General features: G+C 43.6%; 1 protein-coding gene across 1 annotated transcript in view; it reads left to right on the top strand.

Annotated features, from left to right (window-relative positions):
• The first annotated feature begins 166 nt into the window (after positions 1-166).
• Positions 167-22004, top strand: part of LOC109895478 (coiled-coil domain-containing protein 102A) — a 71078-nt gene continuing 49240 nt past the window's right edge. The window contains exon 1 of the mRNA XM_031830767.1: positions 167-335. The gene's annotated coding sequence lies outside the window, so the exon portion shown is untranslated. The remainder of the gene's footprint in view (positions 336-22004) is intronic.

Raw genomic sequence — 22004 nt, 5'->3', positions numbered from 1 at the left:
ATATTCGGGTCCTGATTGGTCAACAGGCTTATTTGACACGTCAAATAGTGTTATTTGACGTGTATATATTTTTTGACATCAAAAACACAAACGGCATCCCATATTTAAGCAAATTCTCAAACTGTCAGTAGGCTGGATGGACGGTTTCAAAGCTTCGTCTCCAAGTCCCACCCCTTTTCGCTTCCCCACTCGGTCAGCCGTACCTCCAATTCCCAAGGAGAAATTCCTGTTGGAAGAATGACGTTAAGACTAGCGAAGAGAGGATAGCGACTTCTATCCAACAAATATCGCATCAAGTGGCATTTAGAATAAACTGAAATTGTGCCATTATAAAGGTATGTGCATATATGTATTTTATTCTGCAGTGGACAGCTAGTTTCACTTAAAAGCCACAGCTTGCTTTCAACACCGGGGTGTCAAATGACAGACAACACGGCAGAATTCCATGCAGGAAAGCCCAGTCTGATCCCTTTCTGTCCTTGTGTGTGCATGGATATTATTCAACATTCGTGAATAAATATAATACGTTTGTCTGTATGTTGACTTAACTTGACAATGTTGATACATTGTTACAAACCCATTATTGCTCGCTTTTACTACAGAATTACCACACCATGAAGTTAATATAATGGAATAATTTTTTTCGTCACTCCACCTAGCTCGCTGGTAGTATTATAGCTGTCAGGAGTGAATTATTCTCTGTTTGAGTTGACCGACATTTCCACTGTGAAATGGCTTTGCTTATGAACTGCATTGATGCACTTATAACTCGTTTATAACGAGGCGCGTGTGTTACAATCTCACAACAAAGTGCGAAGTTCACAGGTTTGATTGATACTATACCTCTTATTGAAGAAACAATCATGCTACACTACAGTATTTGCTACGACAATTTTAGAGGACTGTTGAATGAGACCGTTGAATGACACAGAATAACACGTTTGTGGAGTGACACGTTTTTTACATTCAGACGTATCGTTCTTGGCGAATCCATCTGCTGAAAGTTTTGTGTCATCATTGTTGTCAAAGAACTAGCTCTACAGTGTTAAAATCAGCATAGGAGTTAATTCGTTCTACAGGACTGGAAATCTCTGCATTATCTTTTTCTAAATATACATTTTTTTTGTGTGTAGGCCTACTTTGTTGGAAATTCATTGTTACATGACATCTTTTCCCTTCTTTTAAATGTTGTTTGTTTGTAAGGAATGGGTGTTTTCCAGAAGATGATGCCAGCTCTGTAGCCTACTATGCTGTATAATCTTATTTTAGTGTACTGCATTACATGTTTTTTGTTGTTATATTTTCCATAGTACTGTGAAAGTGACATTGAATCAATGGGACATGTCTATTATGGTTTGTTTTCAAGTGAACTCCATTCCTCTTTCTATCTCCATGTGTCTCTCTTCCTCTCCCTTTCATCTCTTTTCCCCTTCCCAAACATACCAAGCGGTTTTGATTGAATGGATATAGCCTTCAGGTTTTTAAAAACATAACATATTTTTTTCCTCCAGGCTGGGTCTGGGTCTGGGCCATCTGCCTTTACACCCATCTTAAAAAAACACCCTTGGCCTCCCACTTCAAAACAGTGTTAACGTGAGGCCAGACACGTTTTGTTAAGCCCAGGTCACTCTCACATTTTCCACACTTGTAATAGCAACTCCAAGGCCACAGAAAATATTCTTCCACGATAAATCCCACCACTCTAAATTATAATGGTAGGTTGTCATCTTCGCATATTGGTTTCCGTTTTAAAAATAGTTACAATAGAGAGCATTTAAATAAAATCTTGCGGAAAAGTGAAAATGGATTTATAGTACAGCCGGCCCAATAACTCTCACCATGTTCCCCTTTCTCCACCTCCAAAATAACCTTGAGGCCTCTTGTCGCCCACAGATGTCATGATTTCTCTCTTTCTCCCCTTTATTCCGCTTCTTTTCTCAATGCTTCTGTCTCGACTAACCGCTTCTTTTCTCAATGCTCCTGTCTCGACTAACCGCTTCTTTTCTCAATGCTCCTGTCTCGACTAACCGCTTCTTTTCTCAATGCTCCTGTCTCGACTAACCGCTTCTTTTCTCAATGCTCCTGTCTCGACTAACCGCTTCTTTTCTCAATGCTCCTGTCTCGACTAACCGCTTCTTTTCTCAATGCTCCTGTCTCGACTAACCGCTTCTTTTCTCAATGCTCCTGTCTTGACTAACCGCTTCTTTTCTCAATGCTCCTGTCTTTACTAACCAGGCTTGGGGCTGAGTGAGACATGCTCACTGAAACCCTGGCCACTCTGGCTGTAGTCCACCCCAGTGATGTCCCTGTTTAGCCTACTATAGTCTGCCTACCTACTGGATGACTGTTGATGAAGATGACAAGAATGAGGATGATGGGGATGAGTCCAGCTGATCTTTTCTTTACAACCTTACTCCCCACATTCAGGCACATAACCCCCTGAATGAATGTCCGAACACTAACTGGGCTTGCTTTAGTAAGCTACTTAATGGCTCCCTGATGCATGGGGCAGCTAAACAGACAGACCCAAATACTGAGATAATTCCCATCTCTAGTGGGTTTCTTCTCTCACTCACTCACACACACACACGCACACATGCACACACGCACACATACAGATGTACAACGCCACCATGTGTGGTTGTCATGGCAACACCCCATTTTTAGGATGGCAGATACCCATCTGCTTGTGTGCCACATGCATCAGACTGTGGGTCTGTGAACTGATATTCTGAATCTGTGTGTGTGTGTGTGAGTAATAACAATAACTACACAGGATTGATGTACCGCTTTTCTGAAAACCCAAAGACTCTTCGCTTAATGTAGAGTAGACTGTGCCTTTGGCTTTGAAAATACCTCTCCTTTGTCTAAGTTCCTGTGTGGAATATCAACATCCTCCAATACCTCTCCACACATCTCAACACTTACATAAACAATGTCAGACTATAACAATGGCTCATAGAGTACTAGTGGTTAAGTGTAGCACGGCTACTCTTTTAGTGAATGTCCAGGATAAATACTGGAGGCTGTACTGTGTTTATTTCGGTGCAATCAAGAGCAATTTGTATGTAGCCTAGCCTCCATGCCAAATTGACAGTGTACCTACAATCATTCTCGCTAAATGCATTCCATTCCTCCACACCCAGCTCTTTACTCTGTCCTGGTGTTTGCTCTCCCCTCAAACCCCCTTCTCCATTCCCTTTGCTCTCTCTATCACTCGCCCCCCCCCCCCCCCTACCCTTTCTCTCTCTAATCCAGTTATTTGACTGACATGTCTTTGGGCTTTGAAGTCAAGTTGCTGTCAACAGGAGATCTATACATATTGTTATTTATTCCCGACTGGAAGACGTGTCCAGAAGAAAAACAAGTGACCAATCAGAGCTGACGTCAGTAGACCTCTGTGGCACTGGGTGCAATAAGTAATGACTGTTAATACATGTTTAAAAAAAAAAAAAAAAAATGTTTATTTTTTACCTTTATTTAACCAGGTAGGCAAGTTGAGAACAAGTTCTCATTTACAATTGCGACCTGGCCAAGATAAAGCAAAGCAGTTCGACAGATACAACGACACAGAGTTACACATGGAGTAAAACAAACATACAGTCAATAATACAGTATAAACAAGTCTATATACAATGTGAGCAAATGAGGTGAGAAGGGAGGTAAAGGCAAAAAAGGCCATGGTGGCAAAGTAAATACAATATAGCAAGTAAAACACTGGAATGGTAGTTTTGCAATGGAAGAATGTGCAAAGTAGAAATAAAAATATTGGGGTGCAAAGGAGCAAAATAAATAAATAAATTAAATACAGTTGGGAAAGAGGTAGTTGTTTGGGCTAAATTATAGGTGGGCTATGTACAGGTGCAGTAATCTGTGAGCTGCTCTGACAGTTGGTGCTTAAAGCTAGTGAGGGAGATAAGTGTTTCCAGTTTCAGAGATTTTTGTAGTTCGTTCCAGTCATTGGCAGCAGAGAACTGGAAGGAGAGGCGGCCAAAGAAAGAATTGGTTTTGGGGGTGACTAGAGAGATATACCTGCTGGAGCATGTGCTACAGGTGGGAGATGCTATGGTGACCAGCGAGCTGAGATAAGGGGGGACTTTACCTAGCAGGGTCTTGTAGATGACATGGAGCCAGTGGGTTTGGCGACGAGTATGAAGCGAGGGCCAGCCAACGAGAGCATACAGGTCGCAATGGTGGGTAGTATATGGGGCTTTGGTGACAAAACGGATTGCACTGTGATAGACTGCATCCAATTTGTTGAGTAGGGTATTGGAGGCTATTTTGTAAATGACATCGCCAAAGTCGAGGATTGGTAGGATTGTCAGTTTTACAAGGGTATGTTTGGCAGCATGAGTGAAGGATGCTTTGTTGCGAAATAGGAAGCCAATTCTAGATTTAACTTTGGATTGGAGATGTTTGATATGGGTCTGGAAGGAGAGTTTACAGTCTAACCAGACACCTAAGTATTTGTAGTTGTCCACGTATTCTAAGTCAGAGCCGTCCAGAGTAGTGATGTTGGACAGGCGGATAGGTGCAGGTAGCGATCGGTTGAAGAGCATGCATTTAGTTTTACTTGTATTTAAGAGCAATTGGAGGCCACGGAAGGAGAGTTGTATGGCATTGAAGCTTGCCTGGAGGGTTGTTAACACAGTGTCCAAAGAAGGGCCGGAAGTATACAGAATGGTGTCGTCTGCGTAGAGGTGGATCAGAGACTCACCAGCAGCAAGAGCGACCTCATTGATGTATACAGAGAAGAGAGTCGGTCCAAGAATTGAACCCTGTGGCACCCCCATAGAGACTGCCAGAGGTCCAGACAGCAGACCCTCCGATTTGACACACTGAACTCTATCAGAGAAGTAGTTGGTGAACCAGGCGAGGCAATCATTTGAGAAACCAAGGCTGTCGAGTCTGCCGATGAGGATGTGGTGATTGACAGAGTCGAAAGCCTTGGCCAGATCAATGGATACGGCTGCACAGTAATGTTTCTTATCGATGGCGGTTAAGATATCGTTTAGGACCTTGAGCGTGGCTGAGGTGCACCCATGACCAGCTCTGAAACCAGATTGCATAGCAGAGAAGGTATGGTGAGATTCGAAATGGTCGGTAATCTGTTTGTTGACTTGGCTTTCGAAGACCTTAGAAAGGCATGGTAGGATAGATATAGGTCTGTAGCAGTTTGGGTCAAGGGGGGGCCTTTGAAGAGGGGGATGACCGCAGCTGCTTTCCAATCTTTGGGAATCTCAGACGACACGAAAGAGAGGTTGAACAGGCTAGTAATAGGGGTGGCAACAATTTCGGCAGATAATTTTAGAAAGAAAGGGTCCAGATTGTCTAGCCCGGCTGATTTGTAGGGGTCCAGATTTTGCAGCTCTTTCAGAACATCAGCTCAATGGATTTGGGAGAAGGAGAAATGGGGAAGGCTTGGGCGAGTTGCTGTTGGGGGTGCAGTGCTGTTGACCGGGGTAGGAGTAGCCAGGTGGAAAGCATGGCCAGCCGTAGAAAAATGCTTATTGAAATTCTCAATTATGGTGGATTTATCAGTGGTGACAGTGTTTCCTATCTTCAGTGCAGTGGGCAGCTGGGAGGAGGTGTTCTTATTCTCCATGGACTTTACAGTGTCCCAGAACGTTTTTGAGTTAGTGTTGCAGGAAGCAAATTTCTGCTTGAAAAAGCTAGCCGTGGCTTTTCTAACTGCCTGTGTATTTCTTCTATCAGCTCTGCGCTGGTAAATTCATGGTCAGGGACAGAGACCCTATGACGGATTGATGTATAGAAGCTCCTATTGCAGTGCTATCTCAGCCAGCCCCATGACCATGCTTATTGTCTTCATGACATCAGTCTTAGGATGAGTTTTACAGTCTGAGGCTTGGCTTAATGACTGATCCAGAAGCTCATTAACGCTTTGACACGTACCAACACATAGGTGTGATCATTCTACAGTGGTCCCTGCAGCGTACGCTCAAACCGATTAGAACAGTTATTTAGAACGTCCAGTTTAGATTGACACAACAGTCAGCGTTTGAGCTGGCCACACTGTTTTCTCACAGAAACATTTTGCATAAACACAGTCCTTACAACGTTATGTCCTGAATGTGACCTGTTTATTTTTGGATGCAATGTTCAGACATTCACAGAAGTATCGACAGCATAACACAATCATCCAAACCTAGCGCTGATGCTCATGCTGACAGAAACCATAATATGAATGAGCTAATAGCAATTACTATTTTGCAATTCGTCACATCACAAGTTAGCTCACCATTGATCGAAATAAATGAGTAAAAAACGTTCAAAAAATTGGAAGTAATCCGTCGATGGGTTGTTTGTGCTCGCATATTTGTTTTTCCGCTCCAACCAAAGATTGGAAGAGGAGACAAGATGAGTTTGGTCTGTTTTCAGTATGCATGTTGAAGGGGGTGTGTCGTCTACCGTCATTCACTTCCCTTCATTCACTTCTGGAAGTTTACACGGAAAATTAGCGAACTATCCCTTCACCTCATTTTGTTTTAACATCTTTGGTCTGACAGACGTTTACGTGACTCCCAATAAGCATTGTATTTATTTTTTTTTTTATTTCACCTTTATTTAACCAGGTAGGCAAGTTGAGAACAAGTGCTCATTTACAATTGCGACCTGGCCAAGATAAAGCAAAGCAGTTCGACACATACAACAACACAGAGTTACACATGGAGTAAAACAAACATACAGTCAAGAAACAAGTCTATATACGATGTGAGCAAATGAGGTGAAAGAAGGGAGGTAAAGGCAAAAAAAGGCCATGGTGGCAAAGTAAATACAATATAGCAAGTAAAACACTGGAATGGTAGATTTGCAGTGGAAGAATGTGCAAAGTAGAAATAAAAATAATGGGGTGCAAAGGAGCTAAATAAATAAATACATAAAATAAAATAAATACAGTAGGGAAAGAGGTAGTTGTTTGGGCTAAATTATAGATGGGCTATGTACAGGTGCAGTAATCTGTGAGCTGCTCTGACTGCTGGTGCTTAAAGCTAGTGAGGAAGATAAGTGTTTCCAGTTTCAGAGATTTTCGTAGTTCGTTCCAGTCATTGGCAGCAGAGAACTGGAAGGAGTATAATGTCAACAAACATGGCGTCACACTTAGCTGGCAAATAGCTTAACATTAGCTGTTCTTAACCCATACAACGTTCCAAAAAAGTATTTTTACACACATCATATGTGTTCATTACAATCTATGCAAGAATTGAAATGCATGATTTGTCACCAGTCTTTGAAAACATGTGAATAAAACAGTAAATACATTATGCTCCATACATACGGTATGCTACAGTAGAAACAACAACAGGATATACAGAAAATAAGGCACTTACTTTGATAGGAACACACACATGTCCAAAGTTATTATTTGTAAGGAAGAGAACAATAAAGACAATGCGAGGCCCAGCCAGAAAATGTGCCAGGGGGGGAACATTTGTGCAAGACTGCGCAAATGTCTGCATACTTGATTTGGGGAAACTTGTGCTTGGACTCTCTTCGAAGAGAGAAGTTTGTCCTGCTCAGTAAAGCCTGAGGGCAGCACGGTCTTTCCTGTTGCGTAACAATCACATTTTGGAACAGTGAGTGCATTCTGACATCTCACGCATATATAACTCACGCTGGGGAGAGATATTTGGAACTCACACTTGAAAAGGTTCAGAGATAAGAGACAGTTATTGTTTGCTTGTTGGTGTTCTAATCTCTCAATTGAATTGTCAGCCTTCTGCAAAGCTCACTCGTGACTCACCACTGTGATAACGGATGATATGGCTGACTCCCAGAGGTCTGCATAGTGTTCAGTATGGCACCATCACACAGGTTTAGATCTTATCTTGTATGTAGAGGATCATGTATCAATAACCAGCGTCCATCACTATTTTACTTAAGATCTTGAGACAGTTAGGGTTGGTTTGTGTCATTTGTTTTTGTCTGTCCAGTCCGTCCAGTCCGTCCATGCTCTGAGCAGCTAGGTGGGTGAGCTGTTTACCCTTGGTGTCAGATTGAGACTTGTGGCTCTGATGAGGAGCTGTGATAAGACAGATGTCGATGATATCTCACAGTAGGACTGTGTCTATGAAAGCACTTTGTGTTAACGTCTCTCTCCGTCTTCCGCTCGCTGTCTTTCTCTCTCTCTCTCTCTCTCTCTCTCTCTCTCTCTCTCTCTCTCTCTCTGTCTCTCTCTCTCTGTCTCTCTCTCTGTCTCTCTCTCTCTCTCTGTCTCTCTCTCTCTCTCTGTCTCTCTCTCTCTCTCTCTCTCTGTCTCTCTCTCTGTCTCTCTCTCTCTCTCTCTCTCTCTCTCTCTCTCTCTCTCTCTCTCTCTCTCTCTCTGTAGCTATGACCAGAACCTGCTAGCAGGCCAAACCTGGGAGAATGGAGAGAAGAAAATACTTTTTATCAATGATGAGAGGATCTAGGAGGAATTTGCTGGCCTTTGCATAATAATATGTTTGTCCTATTTCACACATGTACACGTGTGTATTAGAGGTCGACCGATTAATCGGAATTTTTACACCTTTATTTGACTAGGCAAGTCAGTTATGAACACATTCTTATTTTCAATGACGGCCTAGGAACGGTGGGTTAACTGCCTTGTTCAGGGGCAGAACGACAGATTTTTACCTTGTCAGCTCTGGGATTCAATCTTGCAACCTTACAGTTAACTAGTCCAATGCTCTAACCACCTGCCTCTCATTGCACTCCACGAGGAGCCTGCCTGTTACGCGAATGCGGTAGAAGCCAAGGTAAGTTGCTAGCTAGCATTAAACTTATCTTATAAAAAACAATCAATCAATCATAATCACTAGCTAACTACACATTGTTGATGATATTACTAGTTTATCTAGTGTGTCCTGCGTTGCATATAATCGATGCAAAGCTGGGGGATGATTTAACAAAGCGCATTTGCGAACAATCGTTGCACAACTGTACCTAACCATAAACACCAATGCCTTTCTTAAAATCAATACACAGAAGTATATATTTTTAAACCTGCATATTTAGCTAAAAGAAATTCAGGTTAGCAGGCAATATTAACCAGGTGAAATTGTGTCACTTCTCTTGCGTTCATTGCACGCAGAGTCAGTGTATATGCAACCGTTTGGATCGTCTAATTTGCCAGAATTATATGTAATTATGACATAACATTGAAGGTTGTACAATGTAACAAGAATATTTAGACTTAGGGATGCCACCCGTTTAGATAAAATACCGATCGGTTCCGTATTTCACTGAAATAATAAACGTTTTGTCTTCGAAATTATAGTTTCCGGATTCGACCATATTAATGACCAAAGGCTCGTATTTCTGTGTGTTATTATGTTATAATTAAGCACTTTCGTGCATTTTGCCAGCAGCTCTTTGCAAGCACAGGGCTGTTTATGACTTCAAGCCTATCAGCCTAATGGCTGGTGTAACCGATGTGAAATGGCTAGCTAGTTAGCGGGGTGCGCGCTAATAGCTTTTCAAACATCACTCGCTCTGAGACTTGGAGTGGTTGTTCCCCTTGCTCTGCATGGGTAACGCTGCTTCGAGTGTGGCTGTTGTCGATGTTTTCCTGGTTCGAGCCCAGGTAGGGGCGAGGAGAGGGACGGAAGCTATACTGTTACACTGGCAATACTAAAGTGCCTATAAGAACATCCAATAGTCAAAGGTATATGACATACAAATGGTATAGAGAGAAATAGTACTATAAATACTATATTAACTACAAACCTCTTACCTTGGAATATTGAAGTCTCATGTTAAAAGGAACCACCAACTTTCATATGTTCTCATGTTTTGAGCAAGGAACTGAAACATTAGCTTTTTTACATGGCACATATTGCACTTTTACTTCTCCAACACTTTGTTTTTGCATTATTTAAACCAAATTGAACCTGTTTCATTATTTATTTGAGGCTAAATGTATTTTTATTGATGTATTATATTAAGTTAAAATAAGTGTTCATTCAGTATTGTTGTAATTGTCATTATTACAAATATATTTTAAAAAATCGGCCGTTTAATCGGTATCGGCTTTTTTTTGGGTCCTCCAATAATTGGCATCGGCGTTGAAAAATCATAATCGGTCGACCTCTAGTGTGTATTATACGCATGTGTGAATTGGAAATATGTTTTTTTCTTGCATATCAAATCCTCCAAGACACCCTCGGAGACTGCATATTTCACTGGAACAAAGTGGAAGAAGGACCTTGCTTGCCATGAATATGGCCTCAGGGGCACATGGCTCCTGTGAACGTTTTGATGACATAACGTCAGCTGTTACAGAGTGTAGTAGATTGTTGAAATATTGCTCCTTTCTGAGTTTAAGCATTAAAAAAAATAGAGCATCACAACAGTTTAGAAAAAGCTCTGATTCAGTGTCTGTTGATGTGAACTCGGTACTGCCTGCAAGTCTTTCCATGTGAAGCTGACAGAATCTCTGACTTTAGCTTTATATAAGACGTTGTTATTACTGTTTGGCAGTAATGTTACATTTGAGCAAGGCATGGAATGCCTTTGGTCTTGTCTGTCAATGGGGCATCACTATCGGGCAATCTTGCTGTGGTTGCTGCCATTAAAGCAGCCTTCTGTTTAATTCTAGCTTCTTTAACCCGAGAGTGTGTGTGACTATAACGTTGTTTTCAGAGATTGTTATGTTGTTGTCCGGAGACCACAGGAAGGAGATGTGGGTGGAGCAGACAACAGAGTTGGGGAATTGACTGACCACCACTGACAAACCCCCTATTTCCTTCCGTCTCCTTCCAACATGGAAACAAGTTTGACTGCCCTCTCTCCAGGGAGTGGCCGTAAGTCACCCTGTAGCCTTTTGGGTGGGACTGACATCATTGGGCGATCTGTGCCTCTCTAAGCAGTCTGCCAGATGCACCAGAAGCAGCTGTTTGTGGCTTTAGGTTGAGAGGGACTGTGGCATGCTATGTGCTTCGTTATTAGAGAAAGAGGCCCCTATTTACGTCCACAGAGTGCAGACATCGGCCCTGGTTTGGTCTGTCAGTGGAACGAATGGTGAGGAGGACCAGGCCTCGGCTACATTAAAGAACCTAGGTCTGCTCTCCCTAATGTAATGCAGCCCAGATTCCATTGGGCGCTGTGTATTTATGAGTGTGTTTGGTGTGTATTAAAGACACAAGTGTGTCATGCAAACCAAATGTAGGTGCATGTCTGTAATAGGTTAATAAAAGCACTGAAGTAAATAAAAACAAGTCTTAGGCAATCTGCGTTTCTGGATAATTTATTGAAATTGAATTTCCTTTCCTTAACTTTTCATTGGTGGAGGCCAAGACTGCCATCAGCCTTGAACAGACAAAATTTGGCGTCGACATAAATGCTGGTATGCCATATTTTATTGTTGTCCTGTTTCCTCTGTATGTGTTGATGAGAAGACCATGAGAAGGATTTATTTTGGTCTGCTGTCAGTTCTGCCTTTCATAGTGATATGAGGGAGGACTATGTTCCTATAGGTGCAATCACATGAAGGTCTCTGAAGCCTCCTCAGATTGCTGTGCAGGACTAGTTGATCTCAAAGCCAGTTACACAGGTAGTCTGACCGCACTGACTGAATGGGCTTTGTTGGGATGTGGGGTTACTGCCAACACATCCCGCTACCAACTGGGACAACATGTGAGTTATCATTTAAAGTCTTAGACAGTAACGTTGGTCAGCCTCTGTTGAGAATCCTGGAGGTATTCGGTTTCCCTCTTTTGGCAGTTGGCGTCAAAGTAAAACCTCTCCTTCTGGGAGAGCCTATCATAATGTCTGATCCTGTAGTTTCTCTCCGTCCGCCCACGTGCAGACAGATTTAGAGAGCTTTAATGCTCAATTACCTCTGCCTTACAGCCGCCACCACTTACCCATGATGCCCGGCTAATAGGGGCGGGCCCCCTGTCAGAAATAGGACCCTCTATTTGTTGAAAAGTAAGAACAAGTTACACAAGCTCTGCACAGTTGCTCTGCACAGCACCAGCCATCTTTGTCTGGCAGAAAGCTGTGATTCATGCCTAAATAAAGTACAGTCAGATCAATAAAGGGAAGGTGCCTTAATCCATACTCTACAGCCTGTATCCTTTTACTGCAACTTAACACCTACTACTAACTGGACTGAGGATCTGTCCCCACCCCAGCGTTAGTGATTGTCTTTTACCCCACCCCACTGTGTTATAGCACTAGTGTGGACTCAATCCTGTGGTGAGGGGTTGGGCTTATTGCACTTAGCGGCAAAAGCAGCCTGCTTGATGTTCCAGCCACAGTATTTACCATCCCATTTGATTTTTTTCCTTATTCCCTGACACTTGCCTCTAGTTAAACGAACTAACTGAGAGCCTCTATCTCTCGCTCTCTCTTGCTCTCCTCAACACCTGTCTGCCGAGGCAATTTATTGAGTTAACCTTTAAGTTGTGTGTAAATAATGGACAGCAAATCCACTTGGCTGATGTGTTCATGGGCACACTTCACACTGAGAGCGAAGAAACACTGAGGCCCATCCTGGGAGGTAAAGTCGTCCCATGACTAATAATATTGTCTGCTCCATGGAGTGAGTTGGGGCTTTTATTTAATCGTTCCTAACAGAATGTGAGGTGGTCCATTTCCGATTTTAATTAAACCGTGCAAGCTGAAATTGGGATATAGCAAATGATTCCTTATTGTGCTGGAGACCTTATCAATACTGTTGGAAAATAATGGAAAAATAAATGCTGTTTTGGGGACAGGTATGATTAAGGGAAGGGGAGCTGAGAGGCAGGGGGACAGATGGGAGGGCGTGGTGGACTGATTGTTAGTGTTTTCCTCTGACTGAAATAGCAGGACTCTTCACTGAGCTGACGGGCCCTGCAGAGAAGAGCAGCTCCACTGAGGAGGAGAGGACATGCAGGATTCACTCTGTCACTCAGAATCTGCTCTAACCACTGTAGCCCCAGTAGTGACAGCAGAGAGGGAGTAGGAGGATGGGGAAGATAGTGGGAAGAATAGAGGAGAGGTACGAGTGGACAAGGAGAGGGATTGAGGTGATGGTAGAAGAGAGGAGAAAATGACTAAAAGGGGGATAGTGGATATATTGGGGTGTTTCTTTTACATCTCCTGACAAAAGATCTTTGAACCTACTGTGACTGGTGTCTTCTCCCTACACCCCCAGCTTCGTTCAATAAAACATCCTAATCCTGCTGGGTCATTTTAGTGCTTGTAGGGGTTACGGACAGATCTGAGCCTTGTGTCGCTCTGCTCCAACAAGGAAGCAACCTATCAACAGACCAGATGGCCTTTACAACTAACTTTATGTGTGTTTCTGTTGGAGTTTATATGGGTGATATGCTCCTCCCTCTCTAGCCCCTAATCCCAGACAGTTTGACCCCACTAATGGGGAGAGATAAATTTGGGGTTTGTACTGCGGCAGTAACCTGCCAGGTCAGTATTCGACAACCATCCCTGGCTGAGGACGTCAGGACGTGGAAACTGGCCTCTAGGGGCAACAGTGAAGCTCTGTTACCTTCAAGTAGGTTTTGGTTTTGATAGGGCATTTGGATAAGGCATACAACTAGAAACAACTTTCTATTGCTACATTCGAATTTGTAACCTTTGGAATCGGAGGCAGATTGCCTCCAATTCAAAAGGTTTCAAGTTTGAATCCAGCGGTAGAAAGTTGTTTTTGAGATTTTAGTCTATCCTAAACCTTAACCCTTACCTTAACCATTCAGAGTTAATACCTAACCTTAACCCTAACTGTAAAGAGTATGCAGAAATTGCCCATCAAAATTAATTCATTTGTTTCACGCTTTGAAGCTCGACCCTGCAGTCAGATGTGATCTACTCTTAGCTTCGGAGCTGTAACACAGGGCTGAAAGATATACTGTATACACTCACCAAGCTGCAGAGAGCAGGCAGTGAAACAGGCAGTCAAATAGTATCTCTCCAGCCCTCCATCACTTCCTGGCCTGCCTGGGCTCTGGGCTGGCTGCTGAATAAATGATGGCTATTTAATAGTGCAGAGCCGCTCTAGACTCTGGACACTCAGTCAGCAATACACAGGGAGAGACAACTCTGAGACAGAGCAAGGCCACTATGCTGAACACAGCAAATCATTGCCACAACACAGGCGACAGGTAACCTAGCGGTTAGAGCATTGGGCCAGTAACCGAAAGATCGCTACTTTGAATCCCCCGAGCTGACAAGGTATAAAATCTGTCGCTGTGCCCCAGAGCAAGCCACATAGCCTTAATTGCTTCAGGGTCTGGCTGGTTGTGACCCCACTCTCCAAGGGTGTCTCGTGGGGAGTTGGGATACGCTAAATCAAATTTCAAATCAAATCAAATGTATTTATATAGCCCTTCGTACATCAGCTGATATCTCAAAGTGCTGTACAGAAACACGGCCTAAAACCCCAAACAGCAAGCAATGCAGGTGTAGAAGCACGGTGGCTAGGAAAAACTCCCTAGAAAGGCCAAAACCTAGGAAGAAACCTAGAGAGGAACCAGGCTATGTGGGGTGGCCAGTCCTCTTCTGGCTGTGCCGGGTGGAGATTGTAACAGAACATGGCCAAGATGTTCAAATGTTCATAAATGACCAGCATGGTCATATAATAATAAGGCAGAACAGTTGAAACTGGAGCAGCAGCACGGTCAGATGGACTGGGGACAGCAAGGAGTCATCATGTCAGGTAGTCCTGTGGCATGGTCCTAGGGCTCAGGTCCTCCGAGAGAGAGAAAAAAGAAAGAATTAGAGAGAGCATATGTGGGGTGGCCAGTCCTCTTCTGGCTGTGCCGGGTGGAGATTATAACAGAACATGGCCAAGATGTTCAAATGTTCATAAATGACCAGCATGGTCGTATAATAATAAGGCAGAACAGTTGAAACTGGAGCAGCAGCACGGCCAGGTGGACTGGGGACAGCAAGGAGTCATCATGTCAGGTAATCCTGGGGCATGGTCCTAGGGCTCAGGTCCTCCGAGAGAGAGAAAGAAAGAGAGAAGGAGAGAATTAGAGAACGCACACTTAGATTCACACAGGACACCGAATAGGACAGGAGAAGTACTCCAGATATAACAAACTGACCCTAGCCCCCCGACACATAAACTACTGCAGCATAAATACTGGAGGCTGAGACAGGAGGGGTCAGGAGACATTGTGGACCCATCCGAGGACACCCCCGGACAGGGCCTAACAGGAAGGATATAACCCCACCCACCTTGCCAAAGCACAGCCCCCACACCACTAGAGGGATATCTTCAACCACCAACTTACCATCCTGAGACAGGGCCGAGTATAGCCCACAAAGATCTCCGCCATGGCACAACCCAAGGGGGGGCGCCAACCCAGACAGGATGACCACATCAGTGAATCAACCCACTCAGAGGCAGAGAATCCCAGTGGAAAGAGGGGAACCGGCCAGGCAGAGACAGCAAGGGCGGTTCGTTGCTCCAGAGCCTTTCCGTTCACCTTCCCACTCCTGGGCCAGACTACACTCAATCATATGACCCACTGAAGAGATGAGTCTTCAGTAAAGACTTAAAGGTTGAGACCGAGTTTGCGTCTCTGACATGGGTAGGCAGACCGTTCCATAAAAATGGAGCTAAATACACATTTCCAAATCACACCTGTATAATACATTCTTGTCCATCTGTGAAATAGGATAAATATACTGTATGTACCTCAAATAGTTATTATATATCAGTGAAGCCTTCAAAATATGTTCAATATGTGTGTTGTGTTGCGTACATTGTATGTGTGCATTTGTTTATGCAGACATGTATAGGTGTGTGGTAACCAATCCTCTAAACGAGTAGACAATATGAATTGATTGTAAGGGATTGTAGTCATGTACAGTAGCACTTTTAAGGTGTCCAAAGCCCATTGCAATGTAATTACGTCTCACCTCATCCTCATCCCACTTCCAAGTCTGTAAAAAATCCCACATACATTCCTGACTGCAGTTGTACTCTTTTAATTAGATCTAGTTTATATCCTGCTGCCAGTGAATCTAGCTGCGATTCTGCTCCAGTTCAGCTCCAGTTTGCTCTTTGATCATATCAATGAGACTTTTAATGTGGGCGACTGTCATAGGGAATCCTGTTAGTAGTTACAGGGACCTGCGACCTCGGTCTGTGAGTCATTCTTTGGTATTTGTTTATTTGTGGGTTCATGTGTTTGCATGTTGGATGAGTGTTCGTTTGTGTTTGTTTAAAAAGTCTTCCAAATGACCTCCATCCAGTAATGTTTGTGCTTTGGAATTTCATGGAGCTTTGTGATTCTGCTTTTATTCATTTTGTATGGCTGTCCAGTGTCCATTTCCTCTCCTTCAAGTCATCTTCTCTCTGATCTTGTCCCTGAATGTGGTGTGACTAAAGCATCTTTGTGGGGGCTGAGGTTGGAGGGAAAATGTGAAATGAACATTTCACACTTCCCACCCCAACAGTTTAGCGATGGGGTTAGAATGTCAACATTGGTGACCAAATCTCATGTCATCGTCTGCAGCAATAGGGTGTGATTTATGTGCGCACTTGTGTGTGCGTGCGTGCATGTGCGTAGGTGTCAGGTGTGTGTGTGTGATGCATGACCTGTATTTTTAAAGGCATATGTGTGGGTCTAAGTTTCTGTGCATGAGGACAGGATGTTAGTGAGTCATGGTTCAGGAATGCAGTGTATTATACATGGTAAACCCAGATCCCACTGCAGCCACGACACCTACACTCTTTAGTAAAAAAGGTTCCAAAAGGGTTCTTCGACTTTCCCCATCGGATAACCCTTTTTGGTTCCAGGTAGAACCCTTTTGGGTTCCATGTAGAACTATCTGTGGAAAGGGTTCTACCTGGAACCAAAAAGGGTTCTTCAAAGGGTTCTCCTATGGGGACACCTGAAGAACCCTTTTAGGTTCTAGATTGTTCCTAAGAGTGTAGGTCCACATGGAACACGACTCTTCCTATTGTTGTGCAGTGTCAGACAGAGGGGAACTAGAATGAACTGTGTGGGTTCAGATGAGTTAGGCCCCATGCCATAGATGACGAGACACACATTGAGTTAGATGTGTAACCATAGAAACAAGCTTCAGAAATGTTATTTTGAGGTAAAGAAGACTGACAGTTTTTTACTCTGTGTGACTAGGGTTTCCATTGGCGATGGACGTTGCGTATTAGACCAGGGCTCAGAGTGTACTAACCAATTTCTGTGTCTGGATGTAAATGACAGATTCTCAATTGCTATGTCTGTCACCCATTGTTCATCGATTGCCATGGCAACACCACAGCTAGCACTATAAATAGGGAATGGCTAGCTAGTCTATGATGTAGCCTAGATTCAAATCAAATCAAAGTTTATTTGTCATGTGCACCGAATACAACAGGTGTAGACCTTACAGTGAAATGCTTACTTACAGGCTCTAACCAATAGTGCGGGAAAAAAAGGTATGTGTGTGTGTGTGTGTGTGTGTGTGTAAGTAAAGAAATAAAACAACAGTAAAAATATATTTGAAAATGAGAGTAGCAAGGCTATATACAGACACCGGTTAGTCAGGCTTATTGAGGTAGTATGTACATGTAGGTATGGTTAAAGTGAGTATGCATATATGATGAACAGAGAGCAGCAGCAGCATAAAAGAGGGGTTGGTTGGGGGGGGCACACAATGTTCAGAAGTGTTATGACTTGGGGGTAATAACTGTTGACCTAGACTTGGCACTCTGGTACCGCTTGCCATGCAGTAGTAGAGAGAACAGTCTATGACTGGGTTGGCTGGGGTCTTTGACAATTTTTAGGGCCTTCCTCTGACACCGCCTGGGGTAGAGGTCCTGGATGGCAGGCATCTTTGCCCCAGTGATGTATTAGGCCGTACGCACTACCCTCTGAAGTGCCTTGCGGTCAGAGGCCGAGCAATTGCCGTACCAGGCAGTGATGCAACCGGTCAGGATGCTCTCGATGTTGCAGATCAATCAGATCAAGCGTTAACCGGCGATAGTAGACACCCGCATAGCAGATGTTTTGGAGGTGTCAGAAGTGGAACTGCATTGGAGCAGTCAAATTGGTGAGCCGCTGCTCTTGCATCATTGTCACGAAGCCCCACTCGACGTTACAATAGCGGTTCCCAAACTAGGGGTTGCGACCCCATGTGGGGTCACCTGATATGAAAATGGGGTCACGGGGGAATTTCCAATATTCTGAAAAAACATACTTACCAAAAAATATATATATATTATAATATTGTCTTTGTGTCTCAAAATCATTGAAATGTGGTTAACCTTAAAAATCGAAATGAAGATTATTCAAATCTAAAAGATAGAATTCAACTAGAGGGTGCCCGTAGATCATTGGAAAAGGCGGCACTTGACACTTGAATCATTCCCATGGCATTAATGCCTTGTTCAAAACAACTGGGAATTAGAAACTGGAAATTTGGAAATCTCAGACTTCAGATTTCAGTGCGTTCAAGACAACTGGGAACTCTGAAAAAAACGAGCTCCAACTAAGATAAAAAAAAAACAGTCATTCAGCTCAGAATTCCAACTCGGGAACTCAGGTCTCTTTCTAGAGCTCCGACTTTCCGACCTAAAGATCACTGATGTTATGATTTGACCTCATATTTTTCCAAGTGGTCTTGAAGCACCATAAAACTCATGGTACCCTTAGCCAGCTCATACACTATATATGCAACGTATGTGGACACCCTTTCAAATAAGTGGATTTGGCTATTTCAGCCACATCCATTGCTGACAGGTGTATAAATTGAGCACACAGCCATGCAATCTCCATAGACAAACATTGGCAGTAGAATGGCCTTACTGAAGAGCTCAGTGACTTTCAACGTGGCACCGTCATAGGAAGCAACCTTTCCATCAAGTCAGTTTGTCAAATTTCTGCCCTGCTAGAGCTGCCCCGGTTAACTGTTAGTGCTGTTATTGTGAAGTGGAAACCTCTAGGAGCAACAACGACTTGGTAGGCCACACAAAGTGGTAGGCCACACAATCTCACAGAACGGGACTGCCGAGTGCTGAAGCGCATATCGCGTAAAAATCGTCTGTCCTCAGTTGCAGTACTCACTACCGAGTTCCAAACTGCCTCTGGAAGCATTGTCATCACAATAACTGTTCGTCCGGAGCTTCATGGAGTTGGTTTCCATGGCCTAAGATCACCATGCGCAATTCCAAGCGTCGGCGAGGAGGAATAATGGTCTGGGGCTGTTTTTCATGGTTTGGGCTAGGCCCCTTAGTTCCAGTGAGGGGAAATCTTAATGCTACAGCATAAATGACTTTCTAGACGATTCTGTGCTTCCAACTTTGTGGACACAGTTTGGAGAAGGCCCTTTCCTGTTTCAGCATGACAATGCCCGCTGTGCACAAAACGAGGTCACTACAGAAATGGTTTGTCAAGATCGGTGTGGAAGAACTTGACTGGCCTGCATAGAGCTCCAACCTCAACACCATTGAACACCTTTGGGATGAATAGGAACACCGACTGCGAGCCAGGCCTAATCACTCTACATCAGTGCCTGACCTCACTAATGCTCTTGTGACTGAATGGAAGCAAGTCCCCACAGGAATGTTACAACATCTAGTGGAAAGCCTTTCCAGATGAGTGGAGGTTGTTATAGCAGCAAAGGGTGGACCAACACCATATTATTGCCAATGGTTTTGGAATGAGATGTTTGACGAGTTGCTGTCCACATACTTTTAGTAATGTAGTGCATCTGTGTGAAGATGTATTCAGTGCTCTCGTCTGCATTAAAACCAAATATCGATCCAAGTTTTATTTGACAGCAGAGATGAGGTGCGCAGTGTCAACCATGCCCCCTGACTTTGAGAAGCTCCGGCGTGATATGCATTAAGCACACCCATTTCATTAGTGGTGGTGAGAGAAGATACATAAATTATGTCTGTCTAATTTACAATTGACTGTCATAGCCCCGCATGAAAAATATGTAATCAGAAATACGGTTAGAAATACGGTTATACGGTTAGAATGTTTTTCAAATGACTGCCATAGCCCCAAATAAAGAAGTTACCATTGGCTGTTAATTACATCATTATTTTTCACATGGTTGGGCTCGTGAGAATTTTCAGATATCAAAATGGGGTAGTGGGCCAAAAAAAAGTTTGGGAACTCCTACGTTAGAAATACAGAAAGAGAAAGGGTAGGCTATATAGAAATAATGACGCTCAAATTGAAAAATCAATGAGGAGTTTTATCATCATAATGGAGGCGTGGATTGCATCTCACATTCCAGTGTTCCAACTCATAAACAAGGCTGCATGGGATTTCTGTTAATGTCTCACTGTGTAGACAATGTCTGCTTTAGGTATTTTATTTTACCTTTATTTAACTAGGCAAGTCATTTAAGAACTAATTCTTATTTTCAATGACAGCGGGTTAACTGCCTGTTCAGGGGCAGAATGACAGATTTGTACCTTGTCAGCTCAGGGATTTGAACTTGCAACCTTTCAGTTACTAGTCCAACACTCTTAACCACTAGGCTACCCTGCCGCCAGGAGACACTTGTGGATTTGACAGCTCTAACACAGTTCGACTTCCGACACCGTCAGAACAACCGGTATACGGATGTTGGCTTAAACAGATCTGATTGAATTGAGCCCTTCGACTTTGGTAGTTGGAGTTGGAGAGCCTCTGAGTCTACCCATGTTTGCTGTTCCTTGCTGCCTGGCAGGCAGAGCAGGCTGTCCTGTTATAACTCACTGCTGACCTCTAACCCCTGCCTGGTCTTTAGCACAGCTGTGAGGTTCCCTTCCTTCTGAGGATGATAACTGAAATGTAACGAGTTATGAATCAGCAAAACACATCCCACCGTTCCGCTGCCCAGGCAGTTGAACATCCTCAATGGACATTCCTTTGACGAGTCATAAGGGGGAAGTTCTAATTCTGGTGAGTTTTGTTTGAGGAAAATATATTGAGTGCAGGTCTCGAGTTACAAATCTTTTTTTCTGAAGTGCTCTACTTCGTATTTTCTCAGACCGTTTGAAGTTTGGAACATCTCACGCTGGCTTGGTTTCAAAGCTTTAAATTGGACCCATAGTTAGCTAAATAGGTCTCTCTCCTCCCACATGTTTTCTTCTGAATGGTCAGTTTCAAATGATTTTTTTTTTTACACGAATGTCTGTTGGTTTATAGTGCTATAGACCAGGGGCTCTGGCTAAGCAAACTGCTAATGAAGGGCTCCCAGATCAACCAGAGTCCCAAAACCAGAGTGTACGGTCACAGCGAGACACACATTCCCTCGCCTCTGACTCATGCGGTCAAGGGAACTGTTTACGGGCCCAGCCCTATATAGGGTCTCAGAGAAAGGGTTGTGGTCAAACCAAAATCACAGAGCTATGCTTGCTCCAGCACAGTTTTAAAAATGTATACTCCAACTCTGTGGAAGTGAGGGAATCCTCTGAAACTCTTCTGATTAAATCCACTCTGACCACATTCCCACAAACCCCTGCTTTTAAAATAAAACCCCTCTCACTATTCCAGACCTGATATAAATGTCCTCCAGTTATGGTATTTAAAAAAAACTTAGCCTGGACTCAAAACCAGCCACTTAACTTGTATTAGTCTCTAATAGATAAGAACCCCTCACTTTGTGGAGGGATTGTAACGTGTGTTTATGGGGCGGAAATGTTTATGGCCCAGTTTGCAGTGATAAAGAGGCTGTTGGATGGACTGGGAGTAGTCACACGGGGGGGGGGGGGGGGGGCAGTATGTACACAGTTAAAGAGAAGGGGAAGAGAGTGGGTGGGAATAAAAGAGGCAAGATACAGTATTTTGACATTCTTTCTAATGTATTCTAACATGTGTTTGTCATTCTGATAGCTTTGGTGTTGATATTGGTGTGGGTTGTACTTGAGTGATTTTGGGGGCGGTGGGAGCCACAGCTCAGCCCGGCTCTCTGGGTCAGAGGACATGTCCCTGTCAAAGACTGGTGCTGATTTATGGTCCTACGGTCGGGGACGGAGGGAGAGAGGAAGAGAGAGAGACGGAGAAAGAGAGAGTGGGAGAGACCCGGATGGGGATATTGTACAG

This window comes from Oncorhynchus kisutch, linkage group LG8 (genome assembly GCF_002021735.2).
Source record: "Oncorhynchus kisutch isolate 150728-3 linkage group LG8, Okis_V2, whole genome shotgun sequence".
Classification (NCBI taxonomy): Eukaryota; Metazoa; Chordata; class Actinopteri; order Salmoniformes; family Salmonidae; genus Oncorhynchus; species Oncorhynchus kisutch.
Note: the sequence above shows the minus strand (reverse complement) of the source record. Positions and strands in the feature narration are given on the sequence as shown.